Genomic DNA, 5,024 nt, shown 5'->3' with positions numbered 1-5,024 from the left:
ATAGATACAAAGTATACACATTCACTGTATATTCATGTTTATATATAGAATTATAGTTTGAATGGCGGTTTGTATTCCATTCAGTACATCCATACTTCATATAGGTGTGTGAAGCCTACGGTAATGATTCAATGAGTTATGAAAAGAGTTAAAATATAATGTTGTATTTTTATTATAATAAGCAATGTATGTATTACGTATTTCCTGTAGTATGTAAAATACTGTAACAACTTAGGTTAAAGACAGACGAGTCACCAATGTTCTCAATCGAATGTTTGTATAAAAACATGTTGTGTGACAACAAAGTATCTTATCTTATCTTATCTTAATGTAGTTAACCTGGAACTGCTACACAAAGTACCACAGGAAAGATGGCAAATGACAAAAAGGTGTAAGAGACACTTAAATGTGAACTGCCTAAGAAAAAGAGACCTTAATGTTACTGTATGATATTTCAGAGGACACAGATGCAAAGACACTAAGACACAATATACATGCAGAACCTTGAGGATGAGCTGACCAAGGAAAGCTTCAAAACTGGCTTCACAGTATGATTCAGGATAGGCCCAATGTTAAGAAATTAAATCATTTTATTCTATCCCCATGAGCGCACATAAGTGCCATAACATGACATGGCATGGACTCAACTAATGTCTGAAGTAGTGTTGGAAGGAACTGACACCAAGAATCCTGCAGGATTGTCCATAAATCTGTAAGAGTATGAGGGGGTGAAGATTTCTTCTGAAAAGCACATTGAAAGGCATCCCAGATATGCTCAATAATGTTTGTGTCTCAGAAGAGTGTTCCTGGAGCCACTGTGTAGCAATTCTGGACATGTGGGGTGTTTTGTTGTTCCACTGGAATTGCCCAAGTCCGTCAGAATGCACAATGGACATAAATGGATGCAAGTGATCAGACAGCATGCTTACATATGTGTCACGTGCCTAGTCATATTTAGATGTATCAGGGGTCCTATATCAACTCAACTGCACACGCCCCACATCATTACAGAGCCTCCACCAACTTGCACAGTCCCCTGCTGACATGCAGGGTCCATGGATTCATGAGGTTGTCTTCATACCCATACATGTCCATCTGCTTAATACAATTTGAAATGAGACTCGTCTGATCAGGCAACATGTTTCCAGTCATGAACAGTCCAATGTCAGTGTTGACAGGCCCAGGTGAGGCGTAAAGCTTCATTTCGTGAAGTCATCATGGGTACATGAGTGGGCCTTCTGCTCCGAAAGCCCATGTTGATGATGTTTCACAGAATGGTTTGCACTCTGATATTTGTTAATGGACCAGCTTTGAAATCTGCAGCAATTTGTGGAAGGGTTGCACTTCTGTCACGTTGAACGATTCCCTTCAGTTGTCGTTGGTCTCGTTGTTGCAGGTTATTTTTCCGGCCACTGTGATGTCAGAGATTTGATGTTTTACTAGATTCCTGATACACTGAAGTACCAAAGAAAGTTGTATAGGCATGTGTATTCAAATACAGAGATATGTAAATAGGCAGAATACAGTGCTGCGATCGGCAACGCCCATATAAGACAAGTGTCTGTTGCAGGTGTTAGGTCAATTACTGCTGCTACAATGACAGGTTATCAAGATTTAAGTGAGTTTGAACATGGGGTTATAGTTGGCCCATGAGTAATGTGACACAGCATCTCTGAGGTAGCGATGAAGTGGAGATCTTCCTGTACAACCACTTCATGAGTGTACCATGAATATCAGGAACCCAGTGAAACATCAAATCTGTTACAATGGTCATCCACGAATACCGGTAGATATCTTGTTAATGCACTTCTTCTAATCTTTAATCATTTAATTTTATTTTAGTGTTTCTTGCTAGCTTCCCTTTCAGCAGGAGGTACATAGTTTTGTGGGGTGCTAGTGACAATCTGCCACTTTGACACCATCCTTGAAGTTCATGGAGCACTGCATTAAATTTATGTAATATAATTCTTCTGTGGTCACCACTTACAATAAACAATGTCTGCAAATTCTACCGGTCTGCTTACGTTACCACAACCATGCAACTTCTGTAGTGTGGGCTCCAGTGTTATGTCCCAAAACTCTGGACCATACACTGATCTCTGTGGACAGCCTTTTGTCATTGTCTTCATTATTTCTTCTCATGGGAATATTAGAGAAGCATGTCCCTCATGGCAATAGTCTATCAGGTAGTTGGACAATGCCTCTGGACACTCCAAGTCTCTAAGGTGACCAAAGAAAGATGATGACCATAGGTCATTGAAAGCACCAGCAATATTGATCATCATTGCTAGAGCATATGTAGAATGTATATCTGTTGCTAGTGAGATCGTCTTATTAATTGTGTCTTCAATTGACTTGACTCTTCTAAAACCATACTTGTGAGGGATCATCCAGCATAGCAGTTTATGACCTTGTAATCTCTTGAATAATAGTTTTTCAAATATCTTGCCAAGAACATTCAAAAGACAAATTGGCCTATAGTATTTGGCTATCTTCAGATCCTTGTCTTGCCCTTTATTAATTATCACCGCTTCAGCATTCTTCCACAGTGCAGGGACCCTTCCTTGGAATAGGCACTTGTTATATAGTTCACACAAATAACTATCTAATTGGTCACCCAAGGCTTGTATTCCTTCGGTCAGGATCCCATCTGGTCCTGGAGATTTCTTCTTTTTCAATCTTAAAATTACTTGCCTAATTTCTTCTTGTGTGAAGGGGTAATACGCAAGCTTGTTGTTTCTATAGTCTTCCCATAACAGTTTTCATAACCCACACTGATCTTCTGTCTTATCTTCTCCTCTGTCATCAGGAAGCAGTGTATCCATTAGTGGGGCATGGACTGTTACCATCCAATCATTCTGTTTGAGCATGGATAATACTGTTGGTAATCATATTTTCTCACAGACTATTTTGTATTATATACTCCTGGGTTTGGTTTCTAAGTTTGTCTGTGCAGAGTGCTTCCATCATTCCATTTTTATTTTCCATAACTCCTCCTTAAACATTGTTTAACAGTCCTGTATCTCTGCAGCCTTCAGATTCTTTCTTCTTGCATCTTGCTGCTCTGGTACAACTTCTTATTGTTTCAATCTTAATTTCTGAAGCACCTAGGTCCAGATTCCTCCTAATAGGAGGACCTCTCCTGTTAGGTATTGATGCCTCAATTGCTCTGTGTATGGCCAGTATAAGTCCTTGCACTTTAACATATACAACATCACCCAGCAATGAATTTCCTGGACATTCTCAGTTCTTGATGTTGAATTGTGGCTTATGCGAACATTTTCTATGATGTCTTGGATTTCCCTTCCAGTGGTGGTATAGTGTATGAAATTACGATCACTCAATTTCATTCCACTCTCAACCTTCCAGCCTTCCAGACTTTCACATGGCACACCGCTGCTGTATTTGCATGAGTGACATCTATATCTGACATTCCTCCAACCCTTCCCTCGTAAGCTGATGGATTGCAAGTTGTAGGCAATACCTGTAGGTTGAGTTCTACAATCCCTTCTTCTAGTTGCCTTCCATGGTCATCAGTGTAGTACACAAGAGGCTTAATTCATCCTAGGTGACTAATCAGATACTCATTGATCTCATCACTAAAGTGAAAATGCATGGAAACCAGGAAGCAACTCTCCTTTCTGGTTAAAATTTCCGTGCATATTACATGCTCTGAACAATATTGTGATACTTTTGTCACTGTGTGATACTTTTGTCACTGCTATACCTTTGTTAAATACTATTATTGATGTCACAGGACGTTGCCCTTGGGTGAATATCTGGGCAGTTATTGGCATACTGTGAACCTTTCCTGCCTTAGTGTATGATTCTTGGAGACACAATACACTGCCACTCTTCTAGTCTCATGCAATATGCTGGCACTTCTCATGGCATTAAATTGTCCTATTTTTATCTCCATTAGAGATGGTGGGTATATATTAGACACGCTTGCCAAAGTCATCTGTAATTACATGCTGTAAGACCATGCATCATCACAAAATGCTCATATAATGTATCTGAGGAAAATAATTCATTTCTTGTGGCAGAAATTTGTTTCAATAGCTTCTACAGTTCTCCCACTTCTGTTGATAGATTGTTCACTTTGAGATGGATTCTGTCTATAAGATCAGGTACAGAAAAGGTAATATTCTCTCCTTTTGGGTACATATCAGGCAACAGCCTTGCCACAGTGGATACACCAGTTCCCGTCAGATCACCCAAGTTAAGCACTGTTGGGTGTGGCTGGCACTTGGATGGGTGACCATCCGGGCCGCCATGCACTGTTGCCATTTTTTGGGGTGCATTCAGCCTCGTGATGCCAATTGAGGAGCTATTTGACTGAATAGTAGTGGCTCCAGTAAAAAAAAAAAAAAAAAAAATCATAATGACCGGGAGAGCGGTGTGCTGACCACACGCCCCTCCTATCCACATCCTCAGCTGAGGATGACATAGAGGTTGGTTGGTCCCGGTGGGCCTGATGATGGAGTGCTTGGGTACATGTTCCTTAGCATATGTCTTAATGCTGTGTATGCATCATCCACTCTTCCAGCGAAATGGACTGCATCACGTTCTCTATGCTTTCATAAATCTGTTGTAGATCTGTTCTGTCTGTGTTCTCTCGCCCACTTCTCTGTAGTATGTGTTTGTTTCCTGTTTGAATTGGCTCTGAGTCTTGTAATGTTTTTGTTGCAGAGTCACATTCTGCATTGGCAAATCTTCTTTTACTTCTGTAGGCTGCACAGTATTTTCCTCAGGTTGTGTGCTGTCATATTCTAAATACAGCTGTGCAGTTTGTGTCAAAAAATTCTCCTCACTTACATCATATGTCACTCCTACATCTGCCTGTGATTGTGCTTCTCTCTTATACCACATAGTTCTGAATTTTCACCATAACCTTCTCTCCTGCTTTTTCATTGGAACATGAAATTCTGCTTCAGTCTGTCATATGCTTTTTCTGTGGTACTTATTTCTCACATTTCACAAGAAGTTCCTCACTCTTTCAGTGTTCCTCCTCCTCCACGCCA

General features: G+C 40.3%; 1 pseudogene; it reads left to right on the top strand.

Moving 5' to 3' along the window:
- The first annotated feature begins 4,171 nt into the window (after positions 1 to 4,171).
- On the top strand, positions 4,172 to 4,289 carry LOC126185948 (5S ribosomal RNA; annotated as a pseudogene).
- Positions 4,290 to 5,024: the final 735 nt, after the last annotated feature.

The sequence above is a fragment of the Schistocerca cancellata genome, chromosome 4 (assembly GCF_023864275.1).
Source record: "Schistocerca cancellata isolate TAMUIC-IGC-003103 chromosome 4, iqSchCanc2.1, whole genome shotgun sequence".
Classification (NCBI taxonomy): Eukaryota; Metazoa; Arthropoda; class Insecta; order Orthoptera; family Acrididae; genus Schistocerca; species Schistocerca cancellata.
Note: the sequence above shows the minus strand (reverse complement) of the source record. Positions and strands in the feature narration are given on the sequence as shown.